Raw genomic sequence first — 20,578 nt, forward strand, 5'->3', positions numbered from 1 at the left:
AATAATTACTTTATGCATTGTATGTGCTTGTTATCAGAGTAAATTAAATAAATACATAAAAAATTACTGAAATAATTTTTCTCTGCTTTTCCAGTAACTGAATAATATTTTCCTAGTTTTTCCATAAGTATATAATCTACATAATCATTTATGTATTGTTAAAGCAACTAATATATGTCCACACAGTCAGATATTTTTTAATCTGTTTGTCTTGCTCAGGGGATTTTTAATTTTTTAAAGAAACTGAACAGAGAATGATGCAAGGAAGTTTGTTAAAAATGTGTTCTGAATTCAAAATAAAATAATTTATTTCATATCCTAGAAGAACTTTCCACCTTCACTAAAACTTTTTGTTGGAAAAAATGCCTTTGTGAAAGCAAAGACTTCTGATTTTGTGATGTAACACCTTAAAATAATTTTCTTCAGGAAGATACTGAAGACACTAAACTCTGAAAAAAAGACACTAAAGACACTAAACTCTGACTTACTCTGAAAATCTCAGAATTCATTAAAATTCTATAAGACATTAGAAAGTATGTGAAAAAGTTCACACACACACAAAAAAGTATTTGTTATTGCTTTGTTCCTGAGCTGTTATTTCTAAAACTCCGCAAGAAATATAATTTCATGAAAAACAAAAAACAAAAACAGAAAGTACAACCCACTCACACTAAAATGCCAAATTAAAAGCCCCCAGGAAATGAGGTAAAAGGAATGAGTTGAGGTTTGGTTTCCAATTTTTGGAATAGATAAAGTTGTTACTAGTTTCTTATTATGACAGCTTTTCTCGTTTCATATTGAAAAGGCCTATCTTGGACAAGAGAATGACTGCAAATTTCTCATTGTACTGGCAAAGGTTAAAACAAATTTTAAAAAGTCTATTAGACAATGGGAACTCAAAATGTTGTGTGATATTAATGTTCTAAGAAGGAAATTCAATATGTGGCATGATCATGTGATATGCAATATGCAGATGCAATACAGTCAAGAAAAAGAAAAGCTTAACAGTTATTTTTTTCCCCAGGAGTTAAGCTTTCTGTCCTTCAAACGATCTTCATTATATAAATAATTTCTTGTTTGTATAGTAAATAGGAGGTATGTGATTTTGTGTATATATAGATTACATTTTTTCCACCAACTTTCAAAAATTCACGGGAAAATGTATATGTATTTTATTTACAGTTAAAATAACACTGCTTGATTCATTTGAATATTTATTATTTTGTTACTGTTGTTTAAAGATCTCTTAATGAGTTGCTGACTCATTAGTCTTGTTAACTTCTGTCTCCTGAGGAAAAGTCTACATTGTTTACTGAAGAGGAACTAGCTCTTTTTTTTTTTTTTTGAAAAACAAAACCAAAACTAAAGCAAAACAAAACGTTTAATTAAGGCTTTTAATAATATTTACCATTGCATCTTTTTCAATACTTTCATTGTCATTTTGTTCTACATAAAGAAATAAATAGCTGAGCATAAAATAGGTAGAGCTTGTCCAATTTATGAAAAAAGTTAGTATAGATGCATTTGTCTCTCATAAAAGATTCCTCATTCTCAGTGTTATAAACCTTTCAGAATAATTTCCGTACAATCATGAAAAAATGCTAGGTGAAAAGTACATTCCTGTTTTGATTGTATAAATATTCTTGTTAGTTACTAATAGTTACTAACTGGAGAACTTGCTTGAACAGTCTTGGTAAAACTGACAGGCAACTCAGTGGACAGAAGCCATTAAACCATATGAGAACAGGTTGTTATAAGTACCTTCTCAGCATGCAGCAATTAGAACTTTGCAACTTACATAAGAAGTCATAGGAATCTGTTCATCTCTGTGAGAACAGAAAAAAAAGGTTACAGGTATAAATACTGAAGGGAACATATTTCCAAAATACTTGATAATTTAATAAATAAATAAATAATCAACACATAAACACCAACAAACTAGTAATAATAATAATAATAATAATAATAAAAACAACAGACAACTCCAAAAACAAACCTGAGGCAATATACTGAAATGCTTATTGGGATACTTGAATGTACAATACTTCTATGCTATGGTTATTACATAGTGCATATTTAGGCACTCATATGAACAAATAAATTGCCAGATGCTGTGATAATAATTCAAATCAGATTAAGGCTTTAGCCTAATAATAAAATGTAGTTAGTGATACATTAATCACATGATTAGAGATTTTTCTGGTATATTAAACAATCAAAACTAGACATTTGGAATTACGGAGTTAATGTTAATTACTATAATATATACAAATACATTATATTTTGGCAGAATCATGATAACTGTGCTATATGGATAAGTATTATATGCCTCTGCTGGAAGGTATGCAATGGAGATTTCTTTTACTTCTTAACAAAACGAAACAAAAATCTCAAAATTGACTGGATATGGTTGTTATGAAACAAAATCCTGAGACTGGGAAGTAAAGACAGACCTAATACAAGGGACAGTCTAGAGTGTAGACTGCAACACATAATTTAGAGTGCCATCACTATTTTTTGAAGGTCTTGTTAGTTCCTGGTGGTAAATCCATGCACGGTAAAGTAAATATTTTTGTGTAATACAGCTGTCCTTACTATATGTGTCTGAACGTGACAGTAGGTGAGAACACACCTGGAGTACTATGTCCAGTTCTGTGCTCCCCAGAACAAGAAGGACATGGACATACTGTTGGACTCTAACAAAAGTTGACAAAGATGATGAAGGCACTGGAGCAAATTTCCTATAAGGAAAGGAGACTTTTTAGCCTAGAGAAGGCATGGCTCAGGGGGATCTCTTCAATGTATATAAATACCTGATGGCAGGACCTAAGAAGATAGATCCAGGCTTTTTACAGTGGAGACCCATGACAGAACAGGAGACAATGGGCACAGTCTGAAACATAGGAGGCTCCACCTGAACATAAGGAAACAGATTTTTTCTCTAAACTTCTGAATTTCTGATTCACTAAGACAACTTTTAGTCCTATTCTTTTTCCACTGTGGCCAAGTAGGGGAAAGCAAATATTTTTCCCGACTTTATAGTCAGGACTACAACGTGACTATGACTATGAAGTGATTCGTATTAATGAAAACAATGGAAAGACTATCCAGGAAGCAAAATTGTTCTCTGGTAGTTCCTCATATCATTCAGTCCTAATAGAAGTTAACAGATTCATTGTTCCGTTAACCTCTTCACTGATATTTCAAAACCTTAAATACTTAATAACTTTTCTTCTCATGATACTGAAATTGTATGTTACTTATACTGATTGCAAGTGTTCTGTACAGGTTAGTATATTTAGACCTACTTAACAGATTTATTTCAACAGAAATTTTATTATATCTTTAGAAGAACATTAAAAGGTTGTCATGGTTTTTGTCTGAGATGGAGTTAATTTTCTTCATAGAAGCTCATATGATGCTGTGTTTTGGATTTTTGATGAAAATTGTGGTGATAACACACCAATGTTTTTAGTTGTTGCAGAGCAGTGCTTACACAGAGCCAAGGACTTTTCTGCTTCATGTGCTGGCCTAACAGTGAGGAGGCTGGGGGTGCACAAGAAGCTAGGATGGGATGCAGCCAGGAGAGGTGACCCAGACTGACTAAAGGGATATTCCATATCATATGGGATCATGCTCATCAATAAAAGCTGGGAAGGGAGGCACTTTTGGAGTGATGGCAGTTGTCTTCCCATGGAATTATTATGTGTGATGAACCCTGCTTTCCTGGAAGTGGCTGAGCACCTGCCTGCTGATAGAAAGAACTTTGTTTTGCTTGCTTGCTTGTTTGTGCAGATTTTGCTTTACTTAGTAAACTGTCTTTATCTCAACTAATAAATTCTCCCACTTTTACCTTTTGGATTCTCTCCCCCATCATACCTGGGGAGAGTGAGTGAGCATCTGTGTGGTGCTGAGCCGCCTGCTAGGTTAAGCAACAGCAAAGAGAATTAAAAGAATGCACATAATACATCACACGATAATATTCTACCATTCAGTGAAGTGTTTTTATCCAGTGATTACTTAACTCATTTTTAGTCATATGACTAAGTTAAACACATGAATTTGAAGGCATCAATCACTAAAATGATTGTATTGTAGTTAAGGATGAAAAAAAAAAAGAGAACAGAAAGATGATAAACGTTTTTAATTAGACATTTTAAATCACTTCTCACAGTGAGGAAATAAGTTCTCTTTGTGATTATGCTTTCTGACTTTTTCAGTGTTTCTTTTGAAACTTAACTGGTTATTAGAAAATAAAGGCCAAATGTATGTGGATGCTTTAGAAAAGAAGTATTGCTATTGTTAAATAAACAATGCCATCATTTGCAGTAGTAAATAACCCCCTTCATGTCTGGACTTCATCTACTGCACAAAGTAGTTCTCTGAGATTTTTTTTTCTGTTTGTTTTGGAGAAAATATATTAATACATATTTAATAGTTCTTGTCTTCCATCGCTGTGGAGAATAGTCAGACATGTCAGTGTCACTGATAAGCACCAGCCTTAGGGAAAGGGGAGTTGAGCAGCTTGTTCTTGTTTATCTTTTATACTAACTTTGTGGATGGAGGTCCACAGGCTTGGTATGAGAGATTGCTGAAGGAGGGAATCTTGTGTTTGTGGGATGGCCCAGTTTTGGTGGCAAAACAGAATCTTTAAGGCCACGAAGCCTGGTATGAAACCTTTTGCTTCATTATTTATAAAACGAATATTAAAGTTCACATCCCTGAATATGAGAATCACAGAATCACAGAATTGTAGGGGTTGGAAGGGACCTCAAAAGATCATTGGGTCCAACACCCCTGCCAAAGCAGGTTCCCTAGATCAGGTTGCCCAGGTAGGTGTTCAGACGGGCCTTGAGTATCTCCACAGAAGGAAACTCCACAACCTCCCTGGGCAGCCTGTTCCAGTGCTCCATCACTCTTAATGTGAAGAAGTTCTTTTTCATGTTAGTGCGGAACTTCCTGTGATCCATTTTGTGGCCATTGCCCCTTGTCCTGTCCCCACAAACCACTGAAAAGAAGTTGGCCAAATCCCACTGTCTCCCACACTTAAGATATTTGTAAACATTGATAAGATCCCATTGATAAGATCTCAGTCTTCTCTTCTCAAGGCTGAACAGACCCAGGTCTCTCAGTCTTTCCTCACAGGGAAGATGCTCCAGGCCCCATATCATCTTTGTGGCCCTCTGCTGGACTCTTTCCAGGAGATCCCTGTCTTTTTTGTACTGAGGAGCCCAGAACTGGACACAGTACTCCAGGTGAGACCTGACCAGGGCAGAGTAGAGGGAGAGTAGAGAGAGATCACCTCCCTTGACCTGCTGGCCACGCTCCTCTTTATGCATGCTAGGATCCTTTTGGCCTTCTTGGCCACAAGGGCACACTGCTGGCTCGTGGTCAACCTGTCATCCACCAGGACCCCCAGGCCCTTCTCCTCAGAGCTCCTCTCCAGCAGGTCGTCCCCCAGCCTGTACTGATACATGCGGTTGTTCCTTCCCAGGTGCAGGACTCTACACTTAATGAGCTTAATGAAATACTTGCTAAAAATGTATGACTACAGTACTCAACTCTTCATCCAAATCATGCTAAACATCACTCCAGGGAACAGATAATGTTAGTATACAAAAAAGTGTTAGGAGTTAGTGTAAAATGTTAGTGTTAGGAAAAAAAATATGTGGGGTGGTAGGAAGTAAGAAGAAATTGGAGACCTAAAAGAAGCAGTCAATGGGCTGTTCTCCTTCTCCTCTACCATGACAAGATGACAGGGACACCTTCTTGATAAGCTCTGTGTCTTCACCTTTTGGTGAGGAATACCCTGGACAGCATTTTGCTAGCACTATTATCATATGTACGTATGTATCATATATACACTTACTGCGCTATTGCAGTAAGTGTATTTATCAATGGCAATTCCAAATCTGTTATATCTGTTACCTTATTAAATACATTCAACTTTGTGAAACTGTCTCAGTGACAGCCCTTTGCAGGGCTCTGGAACAGGAAAACACCTGACTCTGATACATCCCCTTTAACATGACAGTCATGTACCCTTTATCCATTGTAGAAACTGTAAGATGTTTAAAAATGAACCACAAGGAAACAAAATCTAAACAAAACAAACAAACAAACAAAAGGACCTAAATCTCTCATTTAAGAATCATGACCCTGTGGAACTTAAAATGACTTGTATATTCTGTTCCAGTGAAATTGCAGAAAATTGCTGAGTTTACAGATGCATACTGCATATACATATACATACTGCAATACGGTCCTGTTTGCTTGTTTGTTTTTACTCAAGTGCCTGTCCTTTCTGAAATTTGTTTTCTGAGTTTTATTACTGCAATTGGAACCAGGATCAATACAGTGTGGCAAAGACTTTGGCAATGTTTCATTTACATTCTAGTTCAGCCTGGGATTTGAGAAACACCACAGACATTATATTGAGGAGACAGATTCATGGATGTTGTATTCAACATTCTTTCAAGACAGTTGAAGTGGAAAGCAAGATAAACTTAGTTTTGAAACAAACAAACAAACAAACAAACACACAACAAATTAGCCTTAAGGAAAAATAAAGCAACAGCTTTTGAAATGTTAGGATTCACTCAGTCAATCCTTTCACTATATAGATAACTAGGAGTTGGATTAATTACTTATTTCTTAATATTTCTTATTATTACTTATTATTTCTTATTATTACTTATTATTTCTTATTATTACTTATTTAACATTTCTGCTTAATAAGATTTCATGAACTCTCAGTCATTATACACATTCTACAGCTGGTACTTCTTATCCCCTTTGAACATTTTCTTTTTCTTTTTAACACTTTGATACATGATAAGTGGCATATACATATACATATACATGTTCCCCTGGCTTCATGTATTTTTTAATTTGTCTCTGTTAAAATGAAACTTTGCAGCAGCCACAAGAAAAAATATACAAACTTGTTCAATGTTCATATTATAACAGCAATATGTTGCTCTGTGTGCATAGATCAGCTTCCTCATCTTTATGTATAGCATGAACCAGAATAATAACAACAACAACATTTTTTTTTTACCATTTGAACTTAATTGAAAATCTTTCTTACATTTACATTTTATTCAGAAACCTGAAAAAGCATGGCAAGTTGTAACAGGACAAGTTACTTTGGTTTCTAAACAGTATACACTTCCCTCAATGCAATTCTCCTAATCTGAATTTGATTTCTGTTATCCTTTTACTAACTTGCAGCACTGAACAGCAATATTCAAAATAAGAAATCCTACATGAACTTCCCTATTAGCATATAGGTTTTCCCTATAGTCATTTAGGATAAGTCAGACCCTATTCCAATATACATGGAAGTAATGATCTGGATTTTTACTCCAAGTTTACATAGATATAAAGTATCAGAAACAGCATTTCCACTTCTACTCCCCCCCACACCTCCCTCGTATAGATATGCATACATATCTATATAGCTGTGTTTATAAGCCAAACATAAAATTACAGTAGCTTCTTCATTCTTAGTACGTACAATGAAACAGCAGCAACATTCATTTAATTTACATTAAATCACTGTCAAGATCTACTTTTGTTAAGATAGAAGACAGTGATGGAATAGAATGAAGAATTAGATTTTTTTTTTCTAAAACACTCAAAATGATCCATATTTTAATTCCCATCCTTTCCCACCTTCTGTGCACACGTCTAATAGGAATTGGGAAAATGAGTTTTTTATTTGTTTGTTTGTTTGTTTGTTTCCCAACTGTCCTATACCTATAGATTCTATTCTTATGTCTTTTTCTACAGTAGAATCTTTTAGTTTTCTGAAATTCTGTATATAATGCATCATCTGTTAAATATATATATATATTTCCTTCAACTATTTTCTTCTCAAAGGGAACATTAATCCATATCTTTTAAAATATAACAAAACCTGGATAATGTCACCCTTCAAATCTGCAGACAGAAAGCAAGGATTCTTATTACTAGTGCTTTACTCTTCATGTGAAATATCTTGAAGGATAATTAAAACCTATTACCATAAATGACAAAGACCAAGTGACAACTTACAAGGGTGAGCTTCTGATGTGCGTTTTATTGTTATCACTTTGTTGAGTCATGTTCAAAGCATGGTAATTCACAGTAATTTTGCTAGTGATTAATGCCAAAATTTGAGAGGATATAATTTATTAATAACTACTCTAAACAATGGTTGTCTTCATATCAGAATGCTGTTAAATTCACATTGAGTTTCATCTTACTTTCTAAAAATTTTAGTCTATGAAATATATATAATAATGCAATATATATCAAAGATATTTGGAATCTTATCAATTTATAGTAATCTAAAAGTTCAATACTTTAGTTGCCCACATCCAGGTAGCTAATCCATTTTTGATGAATCTGAGATACCAATGTGGGATTAGATGATACCATACAAAATCAATGTGTTAGCAATATCCACCTGGAGTGGCAAAGGAAGATCAGTATCTTAAATAGCTTTAAACACCTATATGTGTACACATGAATCAAATCACTTTGTCTTATTTACCGTACTTTTGTTTCCACGTATTTCCACGTAAGTGTTAATGATCATCTCTTAATATCTTGAATATTCAATAGCTTAAAATTATTTGGCAAAGAATTGTCTAAAATGGTTAATGTATCCCACAGTTTTTGGTATCCAAAGCTTTACTGTATGAGTGTACAGTTTTTTAAATTCCTAACATCCTATTTTCTGTATGCCCATAACTGCCCTGGAATGGACACCTCGAAAACAGCAGTGGTCAACTTGTTTTTAAAGATAGCAGTTGATGACAGCATTATATGAAAGATTAATGATTACAGAATATATTTAGGAAGTGACAGACTTCTGTTTATTGCATCTTTCTCCATATTTTGGAATTCTACAAACTTTGTTTAGGAGTTAACATAATTTATTTCCTCAAATTAATCAAATTCACTGTAGATCCAATAATTGCTTTATGTGTGATTACCATTTATAGTCCTAAAACCGTAGTTCTAAGAATCATAATTCAAGCATTTACATCATTACTCCTGTCATGAGAAGCTGGTGGTGCTACCCAAATCTCATGATTCTTTTTGTGTACTACCCCAATGACCATTTAGACATGAATAGGTGTGGCAGGAGAGAAGGGGATCCAACCAATTGCCATTCTGTGAAAAATGTGTTATTTATGGTGAAAAAATAGTTTTAGATGTCAAAATTAGTATTACTCCTAGAAAATGTAATCCGATTAGGCAGACAATATGGGACTCAAGTATCATGTAGAAAAGAAACGCCTACTAAACTAAACGCCTACTATGAAAATATCTGAAATCAAGTGATTTGAAGGTCAAACTCTTTGCTGCTTTTGCTAAGAATTATAAGATAGAATTTCTTGAAAAAAAACCACACCCTGAAACAAAACAAACAAGCAAAAAAACTACAACAAACCCACAATGTTTTGAGAAGTCTGACTCATTCTGCAAACATCAAATCCCATATTCAGTTTCTTTAATATGTATATATAATCAAAAAGCATATGAAAGTATGCATAAATATGTAACTTGATAATGCTACTCATTAGCTTTTTTGCAGAGGATATAACAAACATGACATCAATATCAGGCTGACCCAGCTTTCATATGCTGGGAAAACTTCTTCTAAGAACACCCCTTGTACTATAAATAGTTCATTAAGAAATTATATAAAATAAGCCTGTAGCATTAGATTTCTTTAGTAACAAGGTGGTGTGACTTAATGAAAATGAGCAATCACATTTTGGTTATTGCTGAGGTTAATGTAAAATGAATTCATGCATTATTATGCAAATAAAATTGTACAACAAGCATATGTGAGGTTTCCATGTAACATGAAAGATCCATTAGGTGTTAATTAAGACTTCTGTGGATTGAAACAACAACATATACACATTTAAGCACTGAATATATTGAAGCAAAGGGATTCATTGAAGCACATCTTCAGTAATTTTGTTCTCAATCCCTCCTAATATTTGCAGCCACTATGCCAACTAAATAGATCTTTTGTTGAATACATCAGAACACCTGCAGGCCTTTGATAAAAAAGCTAATGGAATTCAGAAAAAAAAAAAAAAAAAGTTAGCTCTGTGAAGAACTTGCATGTATAAGGACAGAAGTGACCTTTTAGACCTTCACATATCAGAGGCTGGAGTAACGTGTTCTTTACCACACAGGAGCGATAAACATCTGTAAATTATTCTTTTACTATTATTATTATTTTATTTTTATTTTGCTATAACTCCACAGCAACACTTTTCAGGCTAAATATAAAGGGTGGCCATTTTCAGATGTACTAAAAAGAATAATAAACATTTCTATACATTGTTTGATTCTTGTTACCAAAAATAGAGTAAAAAATTCTAAAACAGATTTATAGTGTAGGGATAAGTTGTTGTAATGTCTGACAACAGGGAAAGAGGGTAAATATATTGTTTTTGTTTTTGTAAAACACCCAATTTGTCAATGACTATGTGCTCAGCAAAAACAAAAACAACAACAAAAAAAAAAAACCACCACCAACAGAAAAAAAAAAATTACTCTCTAAGTATCATTTCATTCTAGAAATATATGTAAACTATGTCTCATTGAAACAAAAGGATGCAATATTTATGTATTTTAAATTATGACAAATTTACTTTTGGCTTCACTGGAGGAAAGTATAATCAAAACAGTGAAAGTGCCCTAACACTGGAATTATTTAGATGTATAAGTCCTCATCCAAGAATGATTTTAACTTCTTTATAGTCAAAAATAAAGAAACAAAGAAATAGGTGACTCTGAGGCATGATTTATCTGGCCTGCTTTAGACAATCATTTTTGAAGGTAATCAACTGCACCCTAGAAGTGCCTGTTGCTCATCATTAACTGTAAGAGGAGGCTACTTGTGAAGATCATAGAGTTTCCACACAACAGGTGTTTAAATTTAAGTGAGATGAATCCTACACTCAGGTATACTAGAACTAACAACTTGCTCTGGGAGTATTCTTAAGAATATAAAGAGGTGCTTAGCCTTGACTTAGACATGTGGAAGAATGAATATCATTCCTCTGCCTTCTCAATTCTCATTTCAGCTTTAGCCCCTTCTTAGGATGGAGAGAAAAACAGGTCATTGCTTGACTGTTGCATGCTTGGAAATAGAGTGGGAAAAGGTGAGGAAAACCCTGAACATAGAACTGAGAGTAGAATGAAGCAGGTTCAAAAAAGCTGGGAAAACATTTCCTGATTTGCCGCTCTGAAACAAAGGACACTAGGATAGTGGGATTGAAAGGACCAGTATGGAATGAAAGGGCCAGTCAAATCTGGAAAATCAACAGATGGTTACAGGGCTGTTGCCACAGACAGGGGTTTGGCTACTTAGATGATAGGACTCACCTTGAGAAACCTGGTCTGCTGGGGACTGATGGGGTCCACCTCTCAAAGAATGGGAAGAACATCGTAGGCTTGCCATAATTGCTGAAGAGGGCTTTAAACTGAAGTTGCCAGGGGAAGCTCAGTCCATCCCTCTCCTCCCAGTGTGATGCTAGTGTCAGTGATAGATGCCCAAAGCCTGGAGAAGGGACATGGGTTAGCAGGAGAATACCTGAAGAATAGCACAAAGAAATTCCAGCCACTCCAGCCAGTAAGCCAGTTTCATCAGGGGCCCAGCTTAAATGTCTCTGTGCTAATGCACGCAGTATGAGGAATAAACACGAGGAGTCAGAAATGTATACCCGCCTGCAGAGCTATGACCTCATTGGCATTACAGAGACATGGTGGGATGGCTCCCATGACTGGACTGTTGGGATGGAAGGATACAGCTTCTTTAGGATGGACAGACAAGGTAGATGAAAAGGGGGCATCACTCTCTATGTCAATGAGCAGCTGGAGTGCATGGAGCTTTGCCTGGGGATGGATGAGGAGCCAAATGAGAATTTATGGGTCAAGATTAAAGGGAGGGCAGGGACAGGTGACATTATAGTGAGGGTCTGCTACAGGCCACCTGATCAGGGAGACCAAGCAGATGTGGTCCTCTATAGACAGATAAAAGAAGTCTCATGTTCACAAGCCCTGGTCCTCATGGGGAGCCTCAACTACGCTGATATCTGCTGGAGGGTCAGCAGAGCAGGGCATAGGCAATCCAGGGGAATGCCCAAGAAAGCTGGTTAATATTCAAAGATTACCTCCTCCAAACTCAGGAGAGATACATCCCAACAAAGAGGAAGTCAGACAAAAGCACCAGGAGGCCTGAATGGATGAACAAGGAGTTCCTGGAACTCCTTGCCGGGATGAAGTCAAAGTTGTAGTGAAATATATCTTTAATGGCTTTTCTGGACCACTGGAAGTGAATAATGTGTATAAGTACATTGGCTGTCCTGTGCAATGCAATGAAGTCCCATTACAAAGTGATATGAAATCAGGTGGATCTAAAACAAGCTAAACAACACAAAGGGAGAAACAAACAAACAAACAAACAAAAAATTACAACACTGCAACGTCTGAAAACCTTTACCTCATTTGACTGTCGGTCTTTCCATGAGTGAACTAGCTTCTCTACAGTGAAGAATCTTCTGCCTGTAAGCCACAAATTAATAGCTCCAATGATAAACAGAATTATTTTGTCATCTTTAATTCAGATGTAGATTTGTGTAAAAAAATCAAAATCAAGTCCAATATCTGCCGTCTGGCATGATCAAGAGACCAATGGCAACTGATCCAAAAGCTTGTCTAAGAATATGCATACCCAAAAGCTTGTCTAAGAATATGCATACCTATCTGTATCATGGAATAAATACTTAGTTTTAATCTGATGTTGAGTTCCCATGCATATTTTTTAAATTCAGTAGTTTAAAATTGATACAGATTGTACTCAAAATTAAATTAAAAAGGATCCCTCTATGCCTCCCTTACTTAGCTCTGCTTTCCTCTCAGAAATATGCAATAATCTGGAAACTGATATGCTTTTTGCCTTGGGCATTATAAGTTGTTGCTTTATTTAGAACCAGTCTGCACACTATTACTTTTACTAAATACAAGATGAATTTAAAAGTAAACATAGTGGATTTTTTTTTTTTTTTGTCAGAGACTCCCTGTCATTGATTCTACTTCATCACCAAAACTTTAATTGATGCCTGTCAGAATATGCAACATTACAAAATTAGAATTCAAGCTGAGCTTTTGCAATAATTTACTGATTTCATGAAAAAAATGAAATCCAATCAAAGAAAGAAAAATAAATGTTAGATTCTAGGCACTGGACTGGAGCCAGCTAGCTGCATTACTGAGGTGACACTAAAGATCCCAGTGGGAAGGTGCTCAGTGAACAGCAATAAAACAGCCTTTGTAAGCTAATTCCCAGAGCAACAGTAGCCTGACACTGCCCAACAGTTAAGTCAAAGAAGGGGATAAAAATGAGTGTAACAGATTCAGCATATTATTACTGTCCTGCAGAAAATGAGGGGCATTTTAATAGGAGTTATAAGTGAAATAATATACCTTTTCTTCTGCTATTTTTAGACGTGTTTTAAGGTAAGCACTAATAAACTCCACACCTCATGTGAGCGAGTACTGAAATTATAGGGGCATGGTGATTTTGCAGTGTCATTCCTAGTAATATTTGCTGTCATGTGCTTGAGGACAGACAATAGAGTAAAGGTGACTTATTCTGTGTGGGTGCCTCTTTCTCATCCAAGTACTAGATTTTTCTTTTTTTTGGCCAATCTCAGCTGTGCATGCGAAATGTTTTGATCTATTTTCTCTCAATGAAGCACTCTCAGTCAATTACAATTAGATGTTTCTCCCTAGACTTCTTTTTTTTTTTTTTCAATAAGACTTAATCATTTTCAAGGAAGATTTAATTATCCATTTTCTTTCCAAGAGAATAAATCTATTTTCTTGAAGTTTAGCTAAATTAAGGCATTGTGATTTAAAGAAAAAAGTGTAATACAGTTTGCATACCGATCTGAAATAGAACAGAGAGCAATGTTTGCTGATGATGTAATAATCTGCTTTAAAAGTGAACTAAGGACAAATTGTGAACCCTTTCTCTGTGAGTCATGTTTACTAAGATTGCCAGTGTACATGAAGAAGTCCAGATTTTCAAAAAACTTTATAAACCGAAAAGGAATTTAAAGGAAGGGCCCTTTGAACCACTGAGTGCAAGTGAACAGATATCACAGAATGGTTAAGAGGTTGGAAGAAACCTCTGAAGGTTATCTGGTCCAACCACCCTGTTCAATAAGGGACTCCTAGAGTAGGTTGCCTAGCACCATATTCAGCCAGCTTTTGAAGATCTCCAAGAAGACGCCGGAGCCTCTCTGGTTCCAGTGCTTGGTCACCCTCACAGTAAAGGACTGTTTCCTGATATTTAGACAGAACCTTTTGTGTTCCAGTGTGTGCCCATTATCTCTTGTCCTAGCATTGGGCACCACTGAAAAAAAAATATGGCTCCATCCTCTTTTCACCCTTCCTTCAGATATTTGCACACATTGGTAAGTTACCTTCTTTATATATATCTTTCTATAAACCAGCCGTATCATGCTATTTTTTAAAAAATATATTATTTATTTATTGTGAAAAGCTGTTCTAGAACCTCACTACTGTGATGAATTACTCCTATGATTTTCTGGATTCCTATACTTCCTATACTCAGCTTGATCTGTGACTCCTTTGATATTAAAAAAAAAAAAAAAGGCAAAAGGCTTTTCTCTGGGCTCTGTTGAAGTCTGTTCAAGTTCCCCTGAAGTGTTTAGACAGCAGTCTTTTCTGTCTAAAGCAGTCTTTTAATGTGAACAGTTCACATTAGCTCTCAGCCTATCTCGTTTTAACCTCCTTTTTGCATGAAAGATTTTTCATTCCCTAACGTAGTAGCCCGTCTTTATACTTCTTCCAGGAAGTGGACTCTTATTTTTCACCTTGTGGTAAATGTACCTTTCTTATTTTTCTATCACTTTAGAATAGGAATTAGATACAAGAGAGATCTTTCAGTGTAGTATTATGTTACAAGTGTACTTTGGGGGCGCTGTTGTTGAGCATGAATTATACTGTTGTTTGTATAGAAAGTGTATTGCTTTCAGCTCAGGGATGATCTGTGCAATTATTACCAACTTGAAGGCAATAAAGTAATTTTAGTCTGTTAAGTTCAGATGAATATATCTTTATAGGGAGTTATACAGAAAGGAGCTTGAAAATCTCTTTTGTTTTAGAATCTGTAGAGTGCTGTCAGTCCCTCACTTTAAATATACAGGACATCAGAGTTTTAAAACTGTTGAAATGTTTCCAATTTACATTTATCTAACTCTAAGGATTTCTAAGTACATACAATTTAGAGTTAAGTTTGCAGAAGGATCATAATTTGAAAATGAACATTAGTAACATAAAATGAAAAAAAAAAAACAGCAACAACCAACAACAACAAATATTTTAATATTAATTAAAACAAGAGAAAATGTAAAAGCAAAATAAGGGATGACAGATATTCGTTTTGTATAGAAATGTGCCATAGGACAAGTATGAGGAATTATGGTGAGTTAGCCTTTGTCAATAACCAAACTCCCACCCAGCTGCTCAGTCACTTCCCCTTGTCATCAAGACAGTGGGAGAAAATAAGATGAGAAAGCTCATGGTTCAAGACAGAGACAGGGAGCTTGCTAATTACTGTTGTAGGCGAAACAGACTCAGATTAGGAAAATTAAAAATTTATTGCCAATTAAAATAGTGAGAAACAAAAAGACAGGTGTTAAAACAGCACATTTCCTCTCCCCTTTCCCAGTCTCAGCATGACTTCCAACTCCTCTGCCCCTGACTGGTGCAGGGAGAATGGCTTGGGGTCAGTACACTGTGGTTCCTCTCTGCCACTTCTTTTTCTTTACTCCTGTGTGAGTTCCTCCATGGTTGCAGTTCCTTCAGAAATATACCTCCACTTTGGCATAGGGCTGCAGCAGATCATCTACTCCAGTGCCATGGATCACCTCCTTCACTTTCTCTGTCCTTGGTGTTCACCCTGTTTCTTACTCATTTTCTGCTGTTCCTCACTTTTGTCTGTGTAGTGTTTTCTGCCCTTTCTTAAATACGCTTTCCTCCATCTTGTCTTCTGGGACAAGCCATGCCATAAGTCAGGGCTGTTAGAGTTGGCTGCTACCACTGTGTCCAGCATGGGGCAGCCCTAGCCTTCCCTCACATAAGGTTTTCTGCAGCACCCCTGCTACTAAAACATGGACACTTACACTCAGCACAAGAATTCATACTAGATTGTTTTCCTCTCTTAAAAAAAAAAAAAAATTCTCTCTCTCTTCTGGCCCCAAATATAGCTACCAATTAAGGGGTTTTTGTTTGTTTGTTTGTTTGTTTTGTGTGTGAAGTATAAGACGTTTAAGTATAAGTATATGATAATATAAGTTTTCTTTTTTATCTTTTTTTATCTTTTTTTATCTTTCTTATAAGATAATTTTTTTTATCTTTTTTATAAGATAATTATAAGATGTTATAAGTATAAGTATGCCTTTAAATACTTGATTCCAGAAAAAAATACCAAAATAACCTAGTAAGTCCAATTGTTTATCACCAAAAGATTGATAGATAGATAGATAGATAGAAAAGATTTCTCACCAAAAGATTGATATGAAGCAACATTTTAAAGTACCATTGTAAGCTTGTCTTAAAACTGCCACCTACTTAAAGAATGAATGCTAATTACAGACTTAAGTGGGGTGTACACAGAAAGCTATGGGTTTGCTCACTTCTTCCTACAGGAAAATCCACAGAAGTAGCTCAGAGAATAAAAAAGGAAACTTTATGAACATGCTTGGAAAACAGTCTGTAGTTAGTTTTAGCCCACAAACCTCTCTCTCTGTGTTTTCTGGATCTTTTCTTGACATATATCTGTATACTTACTGGAAAATACTTGCAATTATTTGAAAAAGGTAAAGTTATTTCTTGGACTGAACACATAAAATTGAAGTCACAAATTTGACAGAAATTCAGAGTGTATTACAGCCTTACCCATTAGGATACCATTGCACTATTCTGTGCCAATGCTGGCTTAAGTGGACCATCTTCCCTTTCCTTCCAACACTGCTTCCCAGACTGTTATGATGTGTGATTCCCCATAACAGTTTCACTAGCACAGCAGATAAAGTGGATCTCAAAATGAGTGATGCATAGTAGAAGGAAAAGGTTTTTTTAAGAGTTTTTAATTTGCCAGGGACAGAAAGACTAGTCAGCTGCCTTTACTCATCTGTGGAAAGTCATAACCATAATTTCCAGTAGTCTTTTATTGAATTCTATTAAATTAAATGAATAAGAAATCTGAGATGTCTTTATCCAGTTTGTATCCAGTCTGTCTTCCAAAAATGGGAACATACCAATTGGCTTTTTGCATAAATAAGTACTTATTTCTGGGGACTGGAAGATAGGTTTCTAGTTTTTTTTCAGCACTGAAGAGGTTAAACCCACATTTGAGGAGAGTATTTTAATGACTAAGTACACATACACCTTGGACAAAACTAATGCCAACTTTCCGCTTGAGATTATATAGCCAGATGTACCAGAATTACAAAATGAAATGAGGAGCTAGTGAGAAGAAGTCTGACTCAGGAGCAAAAGGAGCAGATCTCAGGTTTTGGATAAAGCTCTGTGACTATATCTGAATTCTATGTGAGGCTATTGCTGCATTTAAAACAGCAATGAAACAGAGACAAAGGGGCAGAACCTCACAGCTCCACCTTCTGGTAAAGTTTAGTCTTCAGCTGAGCTCCAATAGATCAGATAGCCTCCTTCAAGGTATCTCACAAGACAAGAACCTTTTTGAGGAGGTGATTTCAAGCTCACATAGACTTGGATAGAATTCATACAGTTTGTATGCACAAAATACCTAAAGTAGCTTTCTGCTTTCAGCTTTTGTGGTAAATGCTCTAGAAACTGTTTAAATGATTGGACACAGCTCCTCTCTCTTTGCCCTGATTCTGTTGTTTGTTCTTAGACAGCAGTTGAACATACTGCTTGGTCTTGGAAGGAGTCTGAACTGATTTGTTGGGTACTTCTGTGACAAGTTGTATGTCATCATTCATTTTTACAACAATTTAATTATTTATATTTAAGGAAGATGGCCAAACATCTATTTGGTTATGTGAGGCAGAAATTTTTAGGAGCTTTGTCTGAACATTTCAAGTAAGTGTAATTGCTTACTTCTAACATTGGAATCTGAGACCAAATTTTCAGGAATAAGTGCCTGCAATTAATCTCCTAAATTTGTATTTAAGAATGTAAAGAGTTGGCCTGAATTCCAAAAATGCTAAGTAATCAAAATAATAAATTGTAAGCTTCTAGTAGTTGAAAATACTGGTTTATTTTACACGTGTAGACAGAGGAAATTGCATCTATATGTGTAAATTCCTCTAGTCCACATCTTAGAGAGATGGGTTTATAAATCTTCTGGAGGAGGGAAGGGGGGAAGGAGAAAAAAAAAAAGTACTTGATAGCAAACTTAATTTACTCAAAATATATTTTTGTTTCTCTATTGTTTCCTATATTGTACCCTTCTACATTATTTATAATGTATTCATATTTTGCTTTTGTTATTTTAGTCAATAATTCCACTGTATTAATATAACACATTTATATATAAATATTAACACAACTATATACTATATCGTTAAGCAAGGTAGCAAGGTGAAGAGTGTGGCTGTCTCCTCCAGCTGTCATGGCTCGGGACTGCTCCTGCCCAGCCACTGGGGCCTAGCCCAGTGCATGGAGACCTCAGGGTCTCTGCCCAGGCAGGAAGATGTGGCTGCTGCTTTCCCCTTTGCAAATTCAACAAGGAGAAAAGCTGAGCACATATCCCAGAAATGCACAGAAACACAGAGAGAGACAGGACACTTACAAGACCAACCACAAAGGCTGCCCTGATCAAGGGCTGTCTTCAACAGCACTTGCACACAGTATTCACATAAAGATAGACAGACAGCTGAACTGCCTTCCCCCTCTCCAGATGGTAGAGAGAGAAGTTCACTAGTGCAGGCGCACACAGAGCACTCTAGATTCACAAGCACACATGCATTCGCAGATTCCTCAAGTACTGATATAGCCCCTCTGTCCATCCAGCATGACTGCTCAGATCCCTCAAGTACTGGCATGGCCCCTCGTTCCACGCAGCAACCCCCAGCTAGATCCTGGGCCCCTTACCCAATTCACAGGTCATCTTCACCAGCTGGTCCAGCTTGAAGTTTTCTGCAAACATGTAGCACATGCACACTCATCCCTCAAGCACACCACATTTGCAAGTCCCTCTGTTAGTACCCAGTATGTATTAGGTTTACATGGCAAGGTTTTTGGAGCAGGAGTGCTGCAGTTCTGGCCTCTGTGAGAAGAGTCCAGAAGCTGTCCCATGTTACATAAGAGCAAGCTCCAGCCAGCTCCAAAGGGACCCACTGCTGGCCAGAGCTCAGCAAGTAAGTTCATTTGTTTGTGCCTCTGTGAGAGCAGATTTAAGAAAGGGAAAAAAAATGCTGTGTGACAGCAGCTGACAGAGAAAGGAGTAAGAACCAGCCCTGCAGACCCCCAGGTCAGTGCAGAAGGAGGGCAGGAGGTGCTCCAAGCACGCAGCACAAGTTCCCCTGTGGCCTGTGGAGAGGCCCCTGGTGGAGCAGGCTGTCCCCCTGCAGCCCACGGGTCCCACATGGAGCAGATCTCCACGCTGCAGCCTGTGGAGGAGCCCCCAGTGGAGCAGGTGGATGTGGCCTGGAGGAGGCTGTGGCCCATGGAGAGCCCCCACAGGAGCAGGTCCCGGGCCGGAACTGCAGCCCGTGGAGAGGAGCCCACGCAGGAGCAGGGGGTCTGGGGGGAGCTGACGCCCGTGGGGGACCCGTGCTGGAGCAGTTTGCTCCTGACAGATGGACTCTGTGGTACGGAGCCGTGTGGGAGCAGTTCTTGAAGAGCTGCTGCCTGTGGGCTGCCCCCGCAGGCTCAGTTTGGGAAGGACAGCATCCCGTGGGAGGGACCCCACGTGGAGCAGGGGCAGAGAGTGACCGTGTAGGGACGTCACAGATGAAGTGTTAGGGACTCACAGCAGCCCCCATTACCTGTTCCCCTGCACCACTGGGGGGGGGGGGGGGGGGGGGTGTAGAAGAGAGTGAATGGAGGGAAGGTGTTTTTAGTTTGTTCTTAGTTTCTCACCGTTCTAGTGTGCTAGTGATAGGCAACATGTTATATTAACCTTCCTATGCTGAGTCTGTCTTGCTCATGACTATAATTGTTGAGTGATCTCCCTGCCCCCATTAGCCCTTTCCATTGTATTTTCTACCCCTTTCCCTTTGAGGAAGGGGAGAAGAAAGAAAGCACTTGTGTTGGAATTCAGCTGCCTAGCTGGGTAAAACCACCACAGCATACCAGCATGGACCCTCTACCCCCTAGGCCTGAAGCCCTTGCTACTTGACAGGTAGTCCAGCTTAAAGTTTGCTAGCAAATACATGTGTACAAGCCACGCACACAGTATTTGGGGAAGATGCAGACAGATGCTGCCCCTAGCAGCTGGCATCAGGCACATGGGCTGTGACCCGTATTCCCATTCCAGATA

Source organism: Cygnus atratus, chromosome 1 (genome assembly GCF_013377495.2).
Source record: "Cygnus atratus isolate AKBS03 ecotype Queensland, Australia chromosome 1, CAtr_DNAZoo_HiC_assembly, whole genome shotgun sequence".
NCBI lineage: Eukaryota > Metazoa > Chordata > Aves > Anseriformes > Anatidae > Cygnus > Cygnus atratus.